The 23,268-nt window shown below is 44.1% G+C and overlaps 1 long non-coding RNA gene across 1 annotated transcript in view; it reads left to right on the forward strand.

The window, feature by feature from the left end:
* LOC147717792 (uncharacterized) overlaps window positions 1-22,850 on the forward strand; it is a 294,743-nt gene extending 271,893 nt beyond the window's left edge. Inside the window, exons 2-3 of the long non-coding RNA XR_015295820.1 lie at window positions 16,855-16,979; window positions 22,146-22,850. This is a non-coding gene — a long non-coding RNA (uncharacterized LOC147717792). The remainder of the gene's footprint in view (window positions 1-16,854; window positions 16,980-22,145) is intronic.
* The last annotated feature ends 418 nt before the right edge of the window (window positions 22,851-23,268 follow it).

Raw genomic sequence — 23,268 nt, forward strand, 5'->3', positions numbered from 1 at the left:
GTGTTCCTGGTTTTGCTAAAAAAACAGAAAGAATCAGAGCTTTGTTGAAGAAAGGATGTGAATTTATTTGGGATAGGTCTTGTAGTGATGAGTTTGACTTGATTAAGGAATGTTTGAACAAAGCACCCAATCTCTCTAGTTTTGACCCCTCTAAAGAGTCTTACATAATGACGGATGCCAGTTGCAAAGGACTGGGTGCTGTACTCTTACAACCTGGTGAAAAGGTAGACAACACCATTTTATTCATTTCAAGGCCGCTTAGAGGTTCCGAGTGTAATTACTCGGTAGTTAAAAAGGAGGCTTTGGCTGTTTATTGGGCTGTTCGTAAACGTAAGAAATTTTTGTGGGGGAAAATCTTTTCTGTAATTTCTGACCACAAAACGGTAAAGGAAGTGTTTGGGAAGAAAGGAATTGATTGTGTCTCACATAGAATAAGAAATGTGTGCTTGCACTACAAGACTTTGAATTTCACGTTTCATATTTACCAGGAGCTAGCAACATCCTTGCGGATTGTTTGTCTAGACTCGGTGGTGCAGCTGTTTCTGATGGTGGTGATGATGACTCTTTTGTTGGTAAAGACTCTGAGGAGGATTTGAAAGTGTGTGTAGTCACTGAAGGTATAGTCACTGAAGAAGAGTGGAATGCTGGTTTAAGAGAAGATTCAGTTTTACAGCGAGTTATTTCTTTTGTGCCTGATGGGTGGCGTGAGCAAAAAAAGTGTGTGTGATGATGAGATTAAAGGATTCTGGTGTGTCAAAGAAGAGTTATCCTTTTTCAATGGTCTTAGGAAGCAGACTTGTTGTTCCATTAAGTTTGCGCCACAAGTTGATAGAGAATGCACATGCTAGTCACATGGGTATCACAAAAACAAAAGAGAGGCCTAGGGAAACCTATTGGTGGCCAGGGATGGACACACAGATTGAAAGGTTAGTATGTTCTTGTTCTCAATGTGCAAACAGTGACAAAGTTCTTAAATGCAGAACTCAACCATTAGCAGTAAGAAAACAGGCTACTGGCTCTTGGGTAGACATTGCCTTGGATATCCTGGGTCCAGTTAAGGTCAGATCTCTTGATCAATATGTGTTTGTTTGTGTTGATATTTTCTCTAGGTGGCCAGTTATAAAAATTGTCGATTCAGTGGATTTGTCATCTGTGATCAATTTTCTTGACGATCTTTTTGTAAATGAGGGTCTACCTAGTTCCATTTTGACGGACAATGGGACACAATTTACTTCTGGAATGGTGGAGGAATTCTTACATGAAAGAGGGATTACACACAAATGTGCATCTTTGTACCATCGGGAGTGCAATGGCGTGTTTGAGAGGTTTGTTAGGGTTCTCAAAGAAGCTATGCAACTAGCCCTAGTGTCTAGTTGTAACAGGTTCAACCTTCATTCCTCTACAGGTGTTACGCCTTTTACTTTATTTAAAGGAAGAGTGCCAAGTACGCAAGTGAATCCTTTTTGGGTCACCTCAAAAAGGATGGAAGTAGGTGGTGTGGTTGATCATACTGTGGGTTGGAAAGATCGTGAGTTAGAAAAAATGGTGAAAAGGAAAAATATGTTTGATGCAAGAAAAGCGGTAAAAAGAACTGTTGTTCATGTTGGTGATTGGGTCAGGGTAAAACTCCCTGAAAGAAGATTCGGAAAATCTAAGTTTGGTCAACCGAACAAAGTAATTAAATTATTAGGAAATGCTGTCAGAACCCAAGACCACAGGGTGTGGAATCTCAACAGAATTACCAAATGTCCGTCAAAATGTATTGATGAAAATTCCTCTTTCATTTCTGACAACCGAACAAAGTAATTACATTATTAGGAAATGCTGTCAGAAACCAAGACCACAGGGTGTGGAATCTCAACAGAATTGCCAAATGTCCGTCAAAATGTATTGATGAAAATACCTCTTTCATTTCTGAATCTCCTTCACAGTCTGATGAAAGGAGACCGTGCAGGTTGAGAAAAGTTCCTGTCTGTCTTCAAGATTACGTCTAGGGCTTGTACCAATATGCCTTTTCTTTGTCTTGTTATGTTTTGTTTACTCATTTTTAATAAAAAAAGGTAGGTGATGTAGTGTTCTTAGTTTGCCTATGTAATTCTCCCTTGTTGCCATGGACATGTATTCTCCTTAGTGTTCCCTTTTGGAACACCTCTATCTTAGAATGCTACCACTTGAACTTTAAGTCAGTTTAACTTTTGTGCTGAAGGATGAGGTCTCTGTACAAGATGATACATTAAACCTTCTTTAAGCAAGACTACTGTTTCCTGATTTACTCCTGTATGCTCATCACCTCATTCTTCAAGTTCTTTTATCAACTCTAATTCTTTTTGACTTAGGCGTTCTGCTGTTTTAATTGAGTGGAAGTCTCTTGAACATTTCGTTCCAATATGGCTGAATCCGTCCAAGTATTCTGGTTGATCTATGAAGATGACAGGGACGTTTTTCACTTGAAGGCCTTCTGGTTTCTGGTATTGTGCTTGCTCTTAGATGTTCCAACAGCACATCTCCATGTAGGGCTGTACGTATCTGTTTTTTCTTTAGGCGTGTTATTTTTTCCAACTCCGATTGTTGTCCTGGATTGGTCGATGTATTGTTTGGGTTAAGTTTCGATGGGCGTTTCAGGAGTTCCTTAATGTCTTCCTCCCTAATGCTTAAAGTTTTCAGTTCAGACATTGTTCGAGCTTGATAGTTCGCCCTGCCAAAGTCTAGGCTTTAAATGATGGCATCTTAAGAGGCAATGTGTTTCGAGGAATTGTACTGGCTTCTAATAGTGTGCCAATGTGAAATGGGAACTTGCTTATCCGATCATATACAGGGTTATCAATATCTATGTATTCATGGCTATCTTGTGCCTAACTGTTTTAAACACAGTCCCTCGTAGGCGTGGTGCCTACACTAAAGGTAGTTAACAAAGAAGGGGAGTGATTCTGTTGAAGGAGTTCAGAGGATGGAATCAGTAATGCTATCACGGCAAAGGAAAAATGCTCACTCAAAGCAGCGGTTAAAAATAGAAATACTTTTAATTCTCCTTCCTTTTCCGACTTTTCATTTTGGACGTCTCTGTACAGCACACACACAAAGTAGGAAAAGTTTTAAAGTAAGGGTAAGCTTTGCATTCTGTACTGAGAACGAATCCTAGACTCCCACAGTCACCCTTGCACTATAGTGCACAGGTGTGTGCGTGGTGCTCAGCTGCCTGATTGAATCCTGGTGCTTAGGAGAAGCCAGGGGAGTGCCATACCTCTGAAGAGGTGGCACTCTCCTGCTCTTCCTTCTCACGTAACCCAGTGTAGCAGCTCTGGGTGCTGTGCTGCGCTGCCTAATACAAAAAGAACAATTGATGGACATAATGCTGAATCAATGTCAACCATTCACCCGGTGCAGAGATCTGGGCCTAAATCCATCGTTTTTTGCTCCCCATGCCATTCCAGTTTAGACCCAGCCATATGCAGATCAGTCTTGACCCTGCTCCCCATGGGAACATTCCAGCTCCCTGGACCGGAAACAAGCTTCTTAGGACCAGTTTCAGGGTATCAGCCACTATCAACCAGGATAGCTTGACTCCAGTGGCATGGTGAGCACAGGACCCATGTCTGGGCATACCCGTTCCACTGAGAGTGACAAATGCAAAAGTAAGTTTTGCCTGGCATCTTTGTAAGTCTGGACCTTAGTGTGTCAGAGAAGAAGTATTTGTAGCAACAGACTGGGCAGCTTCAGAGGAGGAGGATGGGGTGTCGAGCATGTAGGAATGGAGTCTCGGAGAGGGCAGAGAGTGTGAGGAGCCACGAAGTGTCACTGGAGTGGCTGGGAGCGTGAGAAGGCGTGGTATGTCAGGGAAGAGGCAGGCAGTATTAATAGAGTGGCAGGGAGTGTTTAACTGGAGCAGGGATTGGTGTCACGAGGGGGGCAGGAGTGTTGGGAGGGGGCAGTGTATTGAGGTTTAACAGGGCCCATGCACAAAAATGTCCATGTTAGTCAAGTCAAGTCAAGTCATAACATTTATATAGCGCACTACATACCCAGAGGGTTTCAAGGCGCTTAGGAAGGGGAGGAGGATTATTTGTCAAATATCCACGTTTTAAGCTGCTTTCTGAACGCTAGGTGATTCTGGGTGAGGCGAAGGTAAGCGGGGAGTGAGTTCCATGTTTTGGCAGCCAGGTATGAGAAGGATCTGCCTCCCATGGTGGTCTTGTTGATGCGAGGTACAGTGGCGAAGGCTTGGCTGGAAGAGCGAAGTTGGCGGGAGGGGGTGTAGAAGGACAGTCGAGAGTTGAGGCACTCTGGTCCGATGTCGTAGAGTGATTTGTGTGCGTGGGTAAGCAGTCGGAAAGTAATCCTCTTATTGACGGGTAGCCAGTGGAGGTCTTTAAGGTGACCAGAGATGTGTTCGTTGCGTGGGATGTCTAATATGAGCCTGGCTGAGGCGTTTTGGATTCGTTGTAGTTTCTTCTGGAGTTTTGCGGTAGTACCTGCGTAGAGGGTGTTTCCGTAGTCCAGTCGGCTCGTGACCAGAGCGTGGGTGACTGTTTTCCTTGTTTCGGAGGGGATCCAGCGAAATGTTTTTCTGAGCATGCGAAGAATGTTAAAGCAGGAAGAGGATACGGCGCTGACTTGTCTGTTCATTGAGAGTGAAGAATCCAGGATGACGCCTAGGTTCCGTGCGTGGTCTGTCGGGATGGGTGCTTTTCCGAGGGCTTCCGGCCACCAAGAGTCGTCCCATGCAGAGGGGGATTTACCTAAGATGAGGACTTCTGTTTTGTCTGAGTTCAGTTTCAGACGGCTTTGTTTCATCCATTCGGCGACTTCTTTCATTCCCTCGTGTAGGTTAGTTTTGGCGGTGCTGGGGTCCTTGGTGAGAGATAGGATCAGTTGAGTGTCATCCGCGTAGGAGATGATGTTGAGGTTGTGTTGGCGGGCGATGGCCGCGAGGGGGCACATGTATACGTTGAAGAGGGTGGGACTGAGTGAGGATCCTTGTGGTACGCCGCAGATGATTTCAGAGGCCTCGGACTTGAATGGTGGGAGGCGGACTCTCTGGGTTCTTCCGGTGAGGAACGAGGTGATCCATTCCAGTGCCTTTCCTTGGATTCCGATGTTTCTGAGGCGTTGTAAAAGGGTGCTGTGGCAGACTGTGTCGAAGGCTGCAGAGAGGTCGAGGAGGATGAGGGCGACTGTGTCTCCATTGTCCAGTAGAGTTCGAATGTCGTCTGTTGCTGCGATGAGGGCGGTCTCAGTGCTGTGTTTGGCTCGGAAGCCAGATTGTGAGGGGTCGAGTGATTTGTTGGCTTCTAGGAAGGCGGCAAGCTGGTTGTTGACAGCTTTCTCGGTGACTTTGGCCGGGAATGGAAGAAGCGAGATGGGGCGGTAGTTTTTGAGTTCGGTGGGGTCTGCTGTTGGTTTTTTCAGAAGGGCGGTGAGTTCAGCGTGTTTCCAGTCTTCTGGGAAGGTAGCGGAGTTGAAGGAGCAGTTGATGACGTCTCGGAGGTGCGGAGCTATGACGGAGTCTGCTTTGTTGAAGATGTGGTGAGGGCATGGGTCTGTGGGGGATCCAGAGTGGATGGAATTCATCAGGCGGATGGTGTCCTCAGTGGAGATTGGGTTCCAGGCGTTAAGGGTGTTAACGGGGGGAAGATGGTCAGCTGATGGTAGGGTGGGTTGGCTTCCGGGTTGGTTGTCAAAGCTGTTGTGGATGTCAGCAATCTTGTTGTGGAAAAAAGAGGCTAGGGAATCGCAGAGGGTTTGAGAGGGGGTGATGTCGTTGGAGTTGGCCGAGGGGTTGGAAAATTCCTTGACGATGTTGAAAAGTTCCTTGCTGTTGTGGGCGTTGTTGTCAAGTCGATCTTTGAATGCTGTTTTCTTGGCTTTACGGATCAGTTGGTGGTGAGTACGGATGGTGCTTTTGAAGGCGTCCTTGTTGCTGGTGGATGGGTCTTTTTTCCAGGCCTTTTCAAGGGAGCGGCACAGTTTCTTGGACTTCTTGAGGTCGTCGTTGAACCATGAGGCCTTCTTGATGCCAAGTTTGTGTTGACGTTTTTTCAGTGGTGCTAAGTTGTCGGCGGTGTTGGATAACCAAAGGGTGAGGTTGGAGGCGGCTTCGTTGGCGTTAGAAGAGAGGGCTGGGAAGGTTTGAAGGAGCGATGTGGAGACCTGTTCTGTGGTGATTTTGTTCCAGTTTCTTTGTAGAGTTGGTTGGAGGTGGATGATGGGTTTCGGCTTGTTGTAGGTGAAGTGAACGCAGCTGTGGTCAGACCAGAGGAGATCCGTGGTGTGGCTGAAGGAGACATGATTGCTGGAGGTGAAGGTTACATGTTCACGTTTGAAATTGATCTCTTTCTGGACAAGTGACTTCTTTTCCTGCTTAGGAAGTGTTCTGCTTACAAGCACATTTTTCAGAAGCATTTTATCACATTTGTTGTCCAATCTGAGTCAGTTCTGAGAAAGAAATACGAATATTAAATAGCTAAGGACCAAAGACACAGTGTGAACGAGGCCAGTTTTTATTAAATATACTGCTTCTGACATTTAGCTCATCAGAGGAGCAGTTCTGTAGATTATCCAGGACGTCCGCCCGTGGCCTGCTCCACACCAGGCTGGCGTCCAGACACATCATTCATACAGGTAAACGGGGAGTAAGGCTACTCGAGGAGATCTGGCAGAATGCACTTATTACGCTCTCTAGAGTCGGGTCAGGGTAGGTAGGGTTCTCATTATGATAGATTTTCATAGACGCAATACTCTCAGCAACGTTACAATGGTTGAATTATTCATCTTTTTCGACCTCCTTGTAATGCTGGTGACAATGCTTTGTTTCCTTCTGTTAATAACTGCAGCTCTTGTCTTTTACACAAGAACCCAAATGCTTCAATAAATGTTTGAAATGCCATTTTGCGCATTTCTTGTGTCTCCCTTTGGGCATGCCTAAGGTACAAGTGAAAAGGTAGATTGGTTTCCAGGTTTTCCCTGGTAGGGGGATCAGAGTGGTCATGTTCTGAGGTTACAAACACCATCTGGTACCCTCTCAAGTTTGGGGTCCAGACGGTGCACTGTGAGCTAGACAGGAATTGGACCAACATATTTTGATTACATGCATGGACTAAGTCCCCATAATTTCATGCATTTGTTGTCATACCGCACAGTCTGACTTGAATAGTAGGAAGTGTCCAGAGAAGAGCAGGGCATGTCACTAGAGAACCTGGTGGTGTTGACCAAAAGGAGGGATCGTAGAGTGTCATGAGGTGTACAGTGTAATAAGAACGGAGTGGAGTGGCAGGAGAGGGCGATGGAGTGGCAGGGGGTGGCGGAGGAGCAAGTGGGAGTGTTAAACTAGGGGAGGCATCAGAGAGTGTTGTGAGGGGGTGTACAATATCATTAGATGAGAGTGTAGTGTAGGGAGAGGCACAAGAAGTGTCACTAGAGAGTCATTGAGAGTCACTAGATATTTGTGGAGTTTTAATCTACAGAAGGGGTCGTAGAGTGTTCTGAGGGGGTGCACAGTGTCACTAGAGAGGACCGCAGTGTCAGGATAGGGACAGGGAGTGTAAGAAGACGTACTTAAGGTGATAGGACAGCAATGGTGTAAGCCTCAGAGGCTGGCTTAGTATATGTTGCACACTTATTTAAGTGATGCAACTTGCACTAACCCAGGCGACCCTTACAGTGATTTTAGTGGTCTCTGATAACCACAGGAAGGTCTCAAAGTGATAACTGTGGAGAGCAGCCTTCAGTCTTATCTTGAAGAAGTCTTTTGCTCACCTTCCCAATTTCTCCTGTGCCACTTCCATTACGCTCTTTTTCTTCTATCGGATCATTTATTACTTTATTCTGTGTTTACCATTGTTCCCTTATATGATTTATCGAGGTTTGGTAGCCATACTTGTGATGTACATTTTTAATCCACACACACATTGGTTATTTTCTGCCCGAAAGTTTGGAGTCATCTATCATGTCTTTCACAATAAATCTTCATGGTTTCCTTTCCGCTCACCCATGTGAAGTTTTGAGATCTTCATATTTCACACCATATACTGTACTATCCTTTTCGTATCATCCCCAGCCCTGAAGAGTCACGGGTAACTACCCGAATTGACGAAACACGTGCCAGCTGGTCGCATGTTCTTTAGGATCTCCTCTAATAGGAGAACCAAATTCACCTATAAAAACTAAAAAGAAACAACCATTGGTGTTCGATCTTATTTCTATTGACATATGTGATTACCCCCATAGAATGACTTTTCGTGCGCTCAGGACTTTGTGTGTTTATCTTGAAGGAGTGTTAAGGAGCTTCTTTACCATTTTAATCATGTAGGTAGGTTACACGAAAAAGAACCCCACATTGTATGAGTAGAAATATGCCTATTTATTACACAACACTCACTAACACATTGGTATATCTCCTATCCAGAGATATCAACACGAATACACACCAATACCTCAATTGCAATCAGGTAAGTAGCACAAAATACAGTGGTCTCCAGGGGGAGACCAAACCATATATCAAGGAAGTGGAATGCAAACTGCAGGAGATGATGGGACTTGGACCAGACGACCCGGAGGAGCTGAGGACACAAGGAATCCCCCAAGATAGGTACCCACGAACACCACAGAGGCTGTGTGCAGAGTGGGAACACCACCGAGTGCCCAGTGGAAGGCAATGGAGATGTTGTGGTTGCATTTTTCAGAAGAAGCACCCTTCTCAGAGGACCCTGAAGAATTTCCTTGGAGGATGGAAGGTTGGAGTGCCACTGCACCCATCAATGTCCCAAAGACAAGCTTACCTACACTAGGCAAGCCAGGTGTATAGGGGTGAAGAGACGTCGGAAACCTTCATAGACGACAATGGGAGACTTGGAGAAAAGTGCTCTGGAGAAGAAGGTGAAGAAGTCCAATAGAATCCAACAGTGGATTCTGGAAGTGAAGAACCTGCAGGCAGAGGGGACAGAGTCAATGCCGCTCAGGAGTGACGAGGAAGCATGGAAGAGCAATGCCCACCGTTGTCGGATGGGTCAGACGAGATGATGCTGACCTTGGAGATGCAGCTGTGAGGACCAGGCGACACTGAGGAAGACCAGGAGCCATGCACGAGCTGTCCCACGTCGGGTGTCAGCGACCAGGGGGTCGGTGTATGACGGGAACACCCACAAGCCTTGGTAGCTGCAACTGGTGAGGAGAACGTAAAAGGAGCAACATTGGGACCAGCAAGGTCCAAGGGACTCACAAGCAGCAGGATAGTCAGAGAAGGCCCAGAGCAAACAAGGGAGTGCACTGGAGCAGGAGAATACCCTCAGGAGGACCCACAGGCAGGAGGCACAGGAGTCACAAGAGGACCTCGAGCAGGTCACCAAGTAGGAAAGCCCACAGTGCAGAGGAAGTTGTGAGGATCTGTACTTGGAAGGAAGAGATGCTGGAGACTGGAGCTTCATGAAACCCAAGGATCTCTGAAGTGCAGAGCCAACAAGCCTTGTCAATGGCAAGTCAACGTGGTGCACAGGGGTTCAGTCCCTGCGGTTCCGACGAGGGATGCTGGCGTCCAAATTGCAAAGAGGACAGGTGAGGCCTGATGGGGTTCATGTGGCATACTTGCATCATTGTCTCTATAGCTACTATTGGAGTTCTGTTTTACATCACTTGGTAAGTGTTCCATGATGCTTCATGATGTTATACATTCTAGAAGTGTGTACTGTCAGTTAGCTGTTGGACCTGGCTGTATGATCACCTGTTCGTTGTACCTGCTTGGAATAAATATTATCTTATACATAAATACCATCTGGAATAGTAATTATTACAATGGCGACAAGGTGGGATACCTGAAGAACCTGAAGAACATCACACTCCTGATTCTTCACTTTGTGTCAAGATGCAATTATAAACTTGACAACATCCCTACCTTTGAAATTAATGAGCAGCTGATTTCTTTTCTAAGCAGAGCGCACTGCTTATTTGAAGAGGAATAATGTTACACGTCTTGAATTGATCTGGGAAAGATCGTGATTTAAAAAAATTAGAAATTAGAAATAACAAGATTAACGTTCTTGTCATCGTAAAGGAAGAACTTCCATGAAGACTCGTGAGTATTTTTTTTACCATCGCAAAGGAACAGTCTTCATATAGACCCGTGAGTAAACTTTGACTTTTTCTTCAAAACATATCTATCAGCATTATTGAATTGCAGAATTCTTATCGGCTAAACAAGCATCTTTTGACTGCCTGAAACGTTCGATGCATGCGCGCCTCATGTACTTTAACTCGCACTGTGAGGGCCATTGTTCAATACGTGCGCCATGAGATCATCGCGTTGAAGTTGATTGGTGCCCGCGTTATGTGTACGCGATGATGTCACCACGCTAAGACACACAGTGGCCATTTTGTGAAGCGTCATTGACAACATTTAGTTTTTCCATAGCAACCATTGGAAAACTTCGCCCTTTATGCTACGATTGCCGGATTTAAAGTAAGTTTGCAGATTCTATGGCAGGACCGGAGGCTTCTGATTATGCTTTCTCATTTCTTTACTGCACAAACAGCAGCCAATGAATGTAAAACTACAATGGTAAAAAACAACATTTCCCATGAGGCTTTGAACCACGCCTCCAATAATAATAACCAATCCCAGTAGTAACAAGCATATAAAGTACAGAGACACTAAATTGGCCTCCTCTTTCTTTGCTGCTCCGCAGCCCAGATAAGTGCTCTTTATCTTATATGCTTATACTTCTGCATTGCAGGCCTCATGTGTTTGATATTGCCTTTGGCGTATGTGGTTGACTATACTTATTGATTCTGTGTATACAGTTTGCATTGTTACTTCTCTCATTGTGTGTGCGTATAGCACTATTGCGATTCCAGGATCTACGATTCTAAATGTTTCATTTTCTTCCCGACTCCGGGGCTGGGCCTCTTCGGCCCACCCTATGTTCCCTTATTAGTTTTTGGAGCGTGTGTTGCACCAGTAGGCCCCATTTTCTCCCTTCCTTCGCTGCTTGACCCGCGGCCGCCTGAGGAGTGGTCCACGATTACGAGGGACTTAGCCCCCCCCTCGGGGAAGGAGGCGCATAACAGAGCCCCTTGGGGCCCAACGTACGCCTCCAGCGACGTGCGCGCGTCAGTGTTTGCACAAAGCCCTTCTTTAGTGCCTACACGACGCTCTGCCCCCGGCTGAAGTGGGGAATCACGCAGTTGGCCAGGAGCCGAGGGGCTGTGTCTCGACGTACAAGCAGCGTTCTCATCGCTATTGCATCGGAGCTTTGAACTTGGCCCTTGCTTCCCAGTGTGTGAGGAAGCGGGATGAATTTACTCCCTCCATTGGTCCAAGAATTGGACTTCTTCGACGGACTTTGCTTAGTATTCCCGGCTCCTGCGCCTGGCACTTCCCCTGTTGACGCCCTTGCCTGGGTTGGAAACTTCGCTTCCCTCTGGGGACTTGAGTGGAATTTGACAATTCTTTCGATTATGGCAGACACGGAATTCTGCGAAGAGGAGGGTACTGCGTGTGGTTATCAGGGCAATGAGGAGTACTACGAAGAGGAGTCCATGGAGGACCTCATTGACAAGAAACTGGACGCTAAACTTGATAAAGCCCTCTCCTCAGCCCTGCTCCCGCTAGCCAAGAAATTAGAGCTGTTGGTCCCTGGTAAGCCCCTTCCTCTCCCTAACCAAGACCGGGTCCGCCCTCCCCCTCCTAAGAAGGCGGCTTCAGACCCTGCCTGGCCCCATTCCCAATCCTATGATAAGTTATATAATTCTAAGGAGTCCACTGGCGACAAGACCTTACCATCCTGCCCCACCCCCTCCCCCCCCTCATCCACCCCCTTCAGGATACCACTACGGACACTGGCACTGATACGGACTCCTCAGATGCTGCCCCGCGCAAGCGCACCAAGATACGGAAGCATGCTTGCCCTGTCCACCCTTCCCCCTTCTCCTTTGACCCTTCCGACATTGGGCACCCTAGGTCCTCTGATTGGGTTCCCCCCCCTGCAGTAGCGGAATACCTGCAGACTCACCTCCGTAAAGGTATCAGGATTGGCTGTAGCTCAAGAATAATAAAATAGCCACTAACCTTGTTCCAAAAGCCAAGCGGAGACGATGTGTGATGTAAGCCCCCTAGTCCCCCGAAACACGATCCCCCACAGAGGCTAGATAAATACCTCTGCGTGAATTCGTGCCCCCAGGGAAAAAGGGAAGGGGAGAAAATAATAAAGTAGCTGTGGTTTCGGTGTATCCTTCGTGCTCCTGACCAGCCGTCAGCGAAGAACCCCAAGGTTGTGCACACTACAGAAGGAGGACAGAGAATGTGTATCAGTAATACATATAGAATAACTACACTCATATATATTTTATGCTCTTCTCCCTACTCACCCTTAACTCACAAGCTGTCTCTTTGATAATATTTCTCTGTTCTATATATATATATTCAGGAACAGAATGATTCCAACCATGAACAGTCTTAAATCTGCAGACTAGCCGAACAGCACTCTTTTCTTCTTTAATGGTATTTCTGCATACCACATTAAACAAATCTCGGCGTTGCTGAAGCTTTTTTCTGTTTTACACGAACTTCGTCTTTGTCAGGCACAGTCTAATTAAGATAAACAAAAAGGCCAGCCACGGGGAAATTAGACTTTCGATTCTGAATAGTGCTTGTCACTGAAAAAAGCGTTAGAACCGAAGGCGTCTTAGCTTCAGGCGCACCTCGGAAACAAACACTTTCACTAATATCTTGCATTCCCTTTTAAACGCGTCTTTTGCGTTTAAAGTACAGCGGCTACTCGGGACCTATTTCAGATTAATTAAATATGCACACAGGATTGTTATCCTCGCAAGGCTTCCTCTCTTCCACGAATACCTGGCAATACACATGAATTTTGAAGTTCTCCAGGAAACAAAGTTCAATGACTTTACACGCTGGAATGCTGCTTTTCTTCTTTCTTCAAGCTGAACTCCGGCGGGGAGCACCATCCGCCATTCCAACACCTCTAGGGAAAATTGACAAGCACTCTCCTGTTCTCTGGGCGGCCCTTATGTTTGCACCGCCTTTGCTCCTCGCCAATGTCGAACCTAGGGATGCTGGGACATGTAGTTTTGTGCATATTTTCCTTGATATTGCGCTTTTCACAGGATAACGGTGAAGGTGTTTCTTACAGCGCCAGGAAATCGCTACAAAAGGCTTCGACAAAGAGGTGAGAGCCCGCCTTAAGTCCGAGAGCCCCCGTCCTGACCTAGCCCACAAGGTGGCCGTTACCCCGGACATTGACACTTCCATGACTACGTTCCTCAAGAAATACAAGAAAGACCCCAAGAAAGGGATTGATCGCGCACTCAGAGCGTGCCAAGATAAGGTCCTTGACCTTTCAGGGCCGTTGGCCAAGATCTTGTAACTGGCCCTCCAAGCCCAGGAAACGGGGGATGCCATCCACCTGGAAGTCCGCTTGCTGGGGAACGCCAATTGTGCGTTAGCTTCCGAAAGGCGGAAGTCAGTCTTGCTCCGTATTGATCCCCAGTTGGTAGAGTTGGCTTCTTCGGAGCCAGGTCCTTTGGCGGAAGGACAGTTGTTTGGCGACAACTTTGTGAAGGATATTGCAAAGTTCGTTAATACATTCGCTTCCCTGGATAAATCCCAAGCCTCCTTGAAGAGGGTCTTGCATCAGGTCTCTAATAGGGCCGGCCGTGGCAGAGGACGCTCGACCGGCCGCTATTCGAACACCAGCCCTCAACGAGGATACGCCCCTAGGCGTGGCAGAGGATACACGCAAGAGCCAGGCGAGGCCGGTTTCTACCCTTACAGATCCCGCGGTTTCAGAGGCCTCTATAACCGAGGCTACAAGAACTTCGACAATCAATCCTCTGGTAAGTCCCATGTGTCCCTTGGCCCCTTTAGGGGGCAGGTTGCGTCACTTTGTGATGAATTGCACAAGTCTCACTTCAGATGCTTGGGTCCTGCAGACCGTCCAAGGCTATCAAATAGAGATGTTAGAATGTCCCCTTCAACCCTTTCCCCCTCATCCTCTCCTTTTTTCCCATCTAGAACAGAGTTTTATCGACTCAGAACTGGACGAATTGTTAGCCAAGAGGGCTATTGCTATAGGACCCTTCATTCCCGAAGGGTTTTGCAGCAACGTCTTCTTGGTTCAAAAGAAGGGAGGCGGTCAACGCCTGGTTTTAAATTTAAGGGACTTCAATCCCTACGTCACTTATCGGCACTTCAAGATGGAGGGTATCCATCTGTTACGAGATCTTCTATTGGAAAACGACTGGATGGTCCGTCTAGATTTGAAAGATGCCTATCTGACGGTCCCCATCTGCCCCTCTCATCAGAAATTCTTGCAGTTTCCTTGGAAAGGGCAGTGCTCCCCTTTGGTCTGTCCTCAGCCCCTTGGGTATTCACCAAGCTCCTCAAACCGATGATCTCTCGCATTCGAGAGATGGGAGTGCGCCTCATCGTCTATCTAGATGACATGCTCATTCTAGCCCAAGATCGGTCCCTTCTTCTCTCCCATCTGGAGTGGACGACGTCCCTCCTTCAAAATCTGGGGTTCGTCATCAACACCAAGAAGTCGGTGATGATACCGAACCAGCAGATGGAGTTCTTAGGCTTCCTGATAGACTCTGTGTCAGCTTAACTTCTTCTCCCTCATCACAAGATCAGGTCTATAGTTTCCACCTTGACCAAGGAGAAGATCTCCTTACGGGTGCTACGAGGATTGTGGGCCTCCTGGCTTCGTCTATCCAGGCCATTTTCCAGGGACCCCTGCAATACAGAGCCCTGCAGAGACTGAAAATCTTTTATTTACGGAGGAAATTTCACTACGACCACCTTATTCCTCTTTCCCCCGAAGCCCGAGAGGAGCTTCAGTCGTGGCTGGATCACATGTCGGCCTGGAATGGCCGAGCGATCTTCAGCGCAGCCCCAGACGTGGTTATCGGATCAGACGCCAGTCAATGGGGCTGGGGCGCTCGCTGTGGAGACTTTACCACAGGCGGACGGTGGTCAGCGGACAAGCTCTCTCTACACATAACCGCCTGGAGTTGCTGGCAGGGTCCTTTGCCATCAGGTCTGTCTCACCGCTGAAGAGCAATTGTTGTATACTCCTTCGAATGGACAATGTCTCAGCGGTGAGATACTTCAATCGATTGGGAGGGACGAAGTCTCGTATGTTGGTTCACAACGCGAAGGAATTTTGGCACTTTTGCCTGGATCGCAAGATCTCTGTGGTGGCAGAATACCTTCCGGGGAAATTGAATCAGGTGGCGGATTGGAATTCCCGATTTCTTCGGGATTTCAGCGACTGGAGGCTCCATCCGTCGCTGTTTGCTCAGATCATGACTATGCAAGGCCCTTGTCAGATAGACCTGTTTGCCTCTCGCCTCAATGCCCATCTTCCCCTGTTTTACAGTTGGAGACCGGATCCGATGGCGATGGGAACGGACTCGTTCCTTCACCATTGGGGGCAACGGAGGAATTATGCTTTTCCCCCGTTTGCGCTAATCCCGAGAGTGGCGGCCTTGGTGCGCCGGCAGAAAGCAACAGTAGTGTTGGTGACTCCGTTTTGGTCGACTCAGTCGTGGTTTCCCACACTGCTGGAGTTGTCTGTGGACCTTCCCTTCCGGCTCCCGGTATTCCCGACGCTTCTGCCACCCCTTAATCCTGCAGAACCAGTTGACCTTAATGGTGTGGACGCTCTCCGGAGACATGAACGCCTTGCGGGCCTTTCACGAGAAGCTTCCAGCTTTATGCAACAATCTTGGGCTCCTTCCACCCAGAAACGATACTCTGCATCTTGGAAGAAATGGGTGAGTTGGTGCCTTCCAAAACAGGTGGATCCTGTGGGATCAAATGTGACTGATGTGTTGAATTTCCTGTCTGAATTTGCCGCTTCAGGTCTGGCCTACAGGTCAGTTAATAATTTCAGGTCTGCTATTTCTGCTGGTCATGATCACATCGATGGTAAGCCTGTCGGGATGCACCCCTTGGTTTGTAAGTTGCTCAAAGGAGTGGGGGTGTCAAACCCTCCTCGACCCAGGTATTCCACACTTTGGGATGTGACTAAAGTTCTTGCACTGTTGGAAACCTGGCCCGATAATGGTGAATTATCCTTTAAGCAGCTTTCTGCTAAGCTCACTATGTTATTATGTCTCATATCATGTCGCAGAGTTTCAGATGTCCGAGCCTTAGATTTAGCTGGTAGAATGTTTTCTCCTCAAGGTGTCTCCTTTGTTATCACACGACGAACTAAGACCATGTCACGCTCAGTGGAGTATCCCGCCTTCCCGCATAATAACAAACTGTGTGTGTTGCAGTGTCTCAAATGTTATGAAGAACGTACTATGGCACATAGGGCTGATCCTTTAGGCCAGTTGTTAATCTCTGTTCAGAAGCCCTTCAAGCCAGTTGCTGCGGCTACATTAGCCAGATGGGTTAGATGGAGTATGTCAGAGGCTGGCATCGATATTTCTGTGTATGGCGCTCATTCAGCTAGAGGTGCGATGGCTTCTAAAGCCTATTTAATAGGTTCTCGTTTAGAGGACATCCTGAAGGCGGCTGATTGGTCTTCAGATTCAATGTTTAAAGTGCTTTATTATAAACCTATTCCTCATGTTTCTGATGCTGTGATTGATGAGCTTTGAACCAGCATAATCAGAAGCCTCCGGTCCTGCCATAGAATACAAAATTTTCTAGCTATCGCAACAAGAATTTTAGATTCTATTAAGGACACGGAGGTAAGGATTATCCCACCCGTTGGGACAGTTTGATAACTGTAAAGTTGTTTGAAATTATGTTGTTTAACAACTTTTTACCCACCCTATGAGAAAATATAGTTTGTGGGCTCCCTTTTTCTCAAACTTCTTTTTCTGTTTCAGGTAATGATTCCAACAAGAGTTGAGTGCCTTCGTTGGATTGTTTGGCTGTCACTTCCTGGCGGATGATGCTCTTCGTGTTTATGGATAATTCTCCGTTGAGAATTCCTACGGAACTGTTCTCTCCGGTGAGAGTTAAAGACTTTTTCACTATGACAAGACTGTTCGCGCAAAGAAAGAGGAGGCCAATTTAGTGTCTCTGTACTTTATATGCTTGTTACTACTGTGATTGGTTATTATTATTGGAGGCGTGGTTCAAAGCCTCATGGGAAATGTTGTTTTTTACCATTGTAGTTTTACTTTCATTGGCTGCTATTTGTGCAGTAAAAAAATGAGAAAGCATAATCCTCGCCTCCGTGTCCTTAATAGAATCTAAAATTCTTGTCGCGATAGCTAGAAAATTTTGTATTATCTGACAGCACAAGGGATCGATTCATTTTATGTTGACATTGTTAGAACAAATAGCCGCTTCTGTGTTGGCAATAAAAACGGGTCTGATACTGTTGAAATACTCACGAGCTCTGACTATAAAATAAAGAACATACCCTTAACTTCTCATTATTATTAGAGCTCGAGTTCTGACTATAGAATAATGAATAAATTCTACTCTTTTGGAAAAGGAAAAAACTCTTCATTGTCATTAAGAGCATTATAAAATAAACAGTCAGTGTAAAAATATAGCATCACAATCCACAGGATTGGTTGCGCCAGTACCTTTCCTTCCTCGACCTGGTGAACCTACCATCAAATAGATTGACTGGAAAGAATATTTTCTAAATTACGTTGCTGCACTTGAAGAGGAAAATGACGAGGTCTTTCCTCCATTGAGGAAGAAAAAAAATGCTTTTACATAATTTGGGTCCGGAAGGAATAAGAATTTATTTACAAATGGAGAAGAAGACAAGTTTTGACAGCAATTCAGATGTATTTTAAGACACCTTAGCTGACTTGGATAGATATTATCAACCAACTGTATGTGTGGGAATAAGCCAATATGAATGTTTCCAAAGGGAAGCAGAATCTGTGGAAGATTATGTATCATCCTTGAAAAAATTATCCATTAATTGTCAATTTGAAAATCTCTATGACAGTTTCAGCAGAGATCAGCTTGTGATGCATTGCAATAACTCTTCTATTCAGGGAAAGCTATGGGTTTGTGGGGATTCGCCTTTAAATGAAATTATTGCTATTATTAAAAAAGCGGAAATGTCGAAAAGGTGCGCACAAGTTGAGTTAAAAAAGGATGATGTGAATAATGTAGTAGCTAATGTGTAAGTAAAAAAAAGGTTGATAGTAAAAAGTATAATTATCGCAATAGTAAAAAAGATAATTATAAGGTAAAATACGGCAGTGATATTAAGAATGTATGTTACAGATGTGGTTACACAGGTCACAATGCGTTTGATAAGGTATGTCCTGCTGTGAATTCCAAGTGTACTTACTGTGGAATACCTGGCCATTATGCTAAGGTATGTAGAAGACGTGCCAGCAAAAATCCAAAAAAAATGTAAGTTACATTAATGAAAAAGAGGAAAAAGACAGTAATAATGAATTGAGTTCAGATGATGAAGAAATACTTTGCATTTTGTATTTTGATGACATCGATTACGGTGTCTTAAACGTCAGTGTCAATGGAAAAAAGAAGCCTGTTTGTGATATTAAGATTGGTGGTGTAGTCATCAAAATTGTTGCGGACTCTGTTTCCCCTTATACTAGTGTGCAGAGAGCTGTTTGGGATAAAGAGTTCGCAAAAGTCATCAATAAGGAGTTGAAACCCTCAGATAGTCATCCGGAATTCCCATGGTAGGTTATGTTGTAGAACTGTTCAAGGACAGGTCTACCATGGGAAAACTTTATGTTGCTGAAAAAGGTCCATCTGTTCTTGGGTGGATTGATCAGGGTGAACTGGGGATTATCTTAAATCCTAAAGCTAGTGATCAAGTCATGCTCATCGATGACTTGAATAAAGATTTTATTGATAATATAACTAAGGAATTTCCTAGAGTATTTACTGGTGAGGTCGGGAAACTTAAAGGGTTTTCCCATAAAATCATTCTAAAAAAAGACAACAAGCCAGTGTGTCATAAAGCAATAAACTTACCTTTGAGCATAAGGGATGATGTATTAAAAGAATTGGATATTCTTGAAAAAAAGGGGATATTAAGCCAGTGGAAAGCGCCGAATGGTTGGCTCCGTTGGTTATTGCTCGCAGGCCGGATAATCGTCTTCGTTTATGCATAGACTTAAGAGACCTGAATAAGAACATTGTTATAGATAAGTTTCCTCTCCCAAAGATTGATGAACTACTCGCTCAAACCAAAGGTGTGAAGTGGTTCTCGGCCTTGGATTTGACGTCTGCTTATCATCAGGTGGAATTACACGAGAGTAGCAGAAGTTTGACGTCCTTTATCACACCTTTTGGGTGTTACAGATTTGTAAGGATGCCATTCGGTCTCGCTTCTTCTGCTGCTGTAATCAAACGGTTAATGCACAGGTTATTCAAAGGGATTTTTGGTATTACCTATTTTCAAGATGACATATTAATAACGGGACATGACTTGAAAGAGCATGATGACAAACTGAAATTAGTTCTGGAAAAATTGATAGGAAAAGGGTTGACTGCTGAATTGAAAAAATGTAAATTCAGAATGAATTCTGTAACTTATTTGGGACATCAAGTTAGTAAAAATGGTATTTCTCCCAAAAAAGTTTTGATGGAGGCTATTGAGAAAGCACCATCTCCTACTTCCACGGATGGGAGATCCTTTTTGGGGTTATCCGAGTTTTACTCCAAGTACATTAAGAATTTTGCTTCTAAAACCTTTAATATGAGACAGCTCTTGAAAGTCAAGAATGAATTTCAGTGGAGTGCAGAATTGGAACTGGATTTTCAAAATATTAAAACTGATCTTGCCAACGCTTTTCCTCTACAAGCGTTTGACAATTTTGCTCCTAGCATTATAACAACTGACGCAAGTGACAAAGGGTTAGGGGCTGTTCTCTCACAAATTAATGAATTAGGTAGAGAAGTCACCATAGCCTTTGCCTCACGTTCATTGTCTCCATCAGTGATCAAATACTCAGTTATTGAAAAGGAAATACTAGCCATGCAGTGGGCTATGACAAAATTCAGACAATTTGTGTGGGGAACAAAATTTCTTCTACGCACTGATCAGAAGCCCTTATTTAAAGTTTATACTTCTGAAGCGATTATTAAGGCTACCCCCCACATAGCCAATATGAGTCTAAAATTACTTGATTTCAATTATGAAGTTGAGTATTTACCAGGTAAGAGCAATCAGGTGGCTGATTATTTAAGTAGATATCCCAGTCGACAGGATTTTGGGTCTTGCGAGGAGGAAGGTAATTTCAGTGTGGCTGTAGTTCTTGATGGAATGGTAGCTATATCTAAAATAGAATGGAATAATGGTTTAAGTCAAGATGAAGTCTTATCCAAAGCAAGGAACTTTGTTACAAAGGGATGACCCAACAAAAATGATTTAAGTGGGGATTTAAAAGCTATGTGGGAAATACAAGATGAACTGTCCATCGATGATGATGGTTGTATATGTAGATGCGAGAGAGTTGTTGTTCCACTGGTTTTGAGGAATAAGATTTTCGAAATTAATTATGAGGGTCATTTGGGTGTATCAAAATTAAATTTGAGAATCAAGTTACTTTATTGGTGGCCTGATATGGACAGGGATACAGAGAATTTTGTTAAGAATTGTTCTATTTGCTCTGACTCAGATAAATCTCTGAAAGCTTAAAGACCTACCCTTGGGTTCAGGTCACTCCCTGATAATCCTTGGGAACATTTATGTATTGACTGGTTGGGTCCTATTGAGGATAAGGAAGATATTGTTAAACATATCTTAGTTGTCATGGATATCTTCTCGAAGTGGCCTGAGGTAGATGTTATGGAGAATTTTGATGCTAAGCATGTTACAAATTTTCTTCAAAGTTTGTTTATCGGGGAGGGGATTCCTAAAGAAATACTAAGTGACAATGGTCCTCAATTTACTTCGGTAAAATATGTAAATTATTTAGAAAGGAACGTATTGACAAAATGTACACGCCTATATATAACCCTGCTGGTAATGGTTGTTTTGAGAGATTCAACAGGGTTGTAAGGGGAAGCATTCCGGATGCGATGAATGCCGGTAAATAATTGGAAAAAGAGCTCTTAGCCACATTATGGGCATATAGAATCACTCCTACTGGAACTGGTTATAGCCCGTTTATAATTCTAAGAGGTAGAGAGCCTTTTTGTAAAGATAATGTGGCATAGAGCTTTAAGAAAATCCATAGTAAATGGTCTCCAGCCCTTGTGAGAGCAAATTTGAGGAAAATGCATGATGTGGGGAAGACTCTGTTTGACAAAATGCACAGTGCCAACGACTTTTCTTTGAAAAGAAGAGATGTAGTTAAGGTAAGATTGCCTAATAAAGTTAAAAAGGGGTTGAGTAAATGTTCATCTCCTTTACAGGTAGTGACTCCATATTCTAAGTCTACCACACTTAGTGATGGTAACATTTGGCATTACAACAGGATGTGTGTTTATAAGAACAAGAATGTTGATGTTAAAGAAGTAGTTCCCTCATCATCTTATTCCTGGATGTGGGATGATGTTATGAACTCTGATTCTATTTGCACTGAAAATGCTTCCTCCACTGTGAGTGTAGCGCATCCGCACTCTTCTTCTGGTGAAGCTATTTCACAAGAATGTGTACAATCTGTTCCCAGTACTACCCGTGCTGGAAGTTGATGGAGCAAGCTTCAGAAATTATTTTATTCTGACTCGCGAAGTTTATTCCCTGTAACATGTATTAATCTATTAATGAATTGTTGCATGATTTGTTATACTAATTCAACCTAGAATAAGATTGCACTCACACAAACATGTGGGATTAATGACATGTGCTCTTGTTGCATTTGCGAGTTTGTCATGTAACACATGATTAATATTGTCCTGTTCGTCCTATTGTCCTTGTCACTATTAATATGCGGCTGATCATTTATGGCATGTGCTTCTATTATGTGTGCTTATTTGTTTGTCTTATGTTGTGTTTGTTTGTCTGTGTATTATTCGATCATCTTTTTACTCTTTCAGATACATAAAGACTTCAGCTGGACATTATGAAGAATGGTAGGTATTAAATGTGCTGCTTTATTTGTTTGCTTCTGCTAGTTGGCATTTATTAATGGGTTAATTATTATCAATGGTAGGGTGGGTAACAGAAGGGTTTATTTTACTTGAATTAATCATTCTTTTGTGTTTGTTTAAATACTAGCCCGAGAGAAAGGCCTGAGGCCTAGTTCTGGAGAATGTTGGTTAGCCGGTATGTGAGCAGAGCCAAGCACAGTCGTATTGGGACTCTTCCATGAAAGCTATTCTTTTGAATGAACTGTGGCTTAAACAAAAGAGACTTGTGCGTTATGTGCTCTGGATGTTATTTCTACAAGGCCAAGGAAGTGACAGAGATGGTTTTGCCGAGCTCTGGAGGAAATCAGTGAAACAACTTTTAAAAATGTACCGAATCCTCGGAAGCCGGAGTCGGTTCATGTCAATGAACAATGATGAAGTGACGTTGTCACTCTGGAAAGAGGTGGCTTTGGTGGTCTGACAGCCAGCAACCAATCAGGGTGCTGAGATTTATTAAAACATATCGTTTAGTTAGATTAGCGAGTAAGAATGGTATAAAAATTAGACCTCTTGAGGGGAGCGGGGCTTACTGTTTCCTTAGGGCGAAGTACTGTCCGTTTTCCTTTGGACACGTAAGCATAATAGATTGATTACTTTTCAGGTCAGAAAGCTAACATAGGGAATAGGGTTGATGTTTTCTTTATTTCATTTTTCTATCCAAATTTGAAGTGCCGGACCTTTTGAGCCAATGATTTATTGAATAAAGTTAATATAATAAAATGCTTGAAATTAATAAAAGAGCTAATAAAGTTTATGAAACTTTTGAAACTTTAAATAAAAGACTTAAAACGTGAAGCTGGTCTTGATTTTTGGGTTGTTACCATTAGTTTAAATACGTTGGCCTCAGTGGTCTAATTAATGTTTCTTTGATAAATTCATGAATAAAAATGTTATACTGCAGTTGTAAATATGTACATATGAGTTTAATAGTGTAGTAAATTAGGCCACATGATTCAGTTTCATGATTTTCTGTCTTAGTAGATGGGCCTGGTTATTGATTAATTTGGTGAGGATTAGGTAGTGAATGGTGACACATTTGTGAGACAGAATTTCTTTAGTGACGCTGGATCAATTCTTTTGGTAGCAGATTCCGGTTACTATGGTAACATACATGTTACATGTAAATTACATAGGATACATTTTTTCCAGCAGTGTGAAAAATTCCTGGTTATTTGCCGGCAAAGAGTAGTGTGACTAGAAGAGTTACACAG

Source organism: Lissotriton vulgaris, chromosome 5 (genome assembly GCF_964263255.1).
Source record: "Lissotriton vulgaris chromosome 5, aLisVul1.2, whole genome shotgun sequence".
NCBI classification, from domain to species: Eukaryota; Metazoa; Chordata; class Amphibia; order Caudata; family Salamandridae; genus Lissotriton; species Lissotriton vulgaris.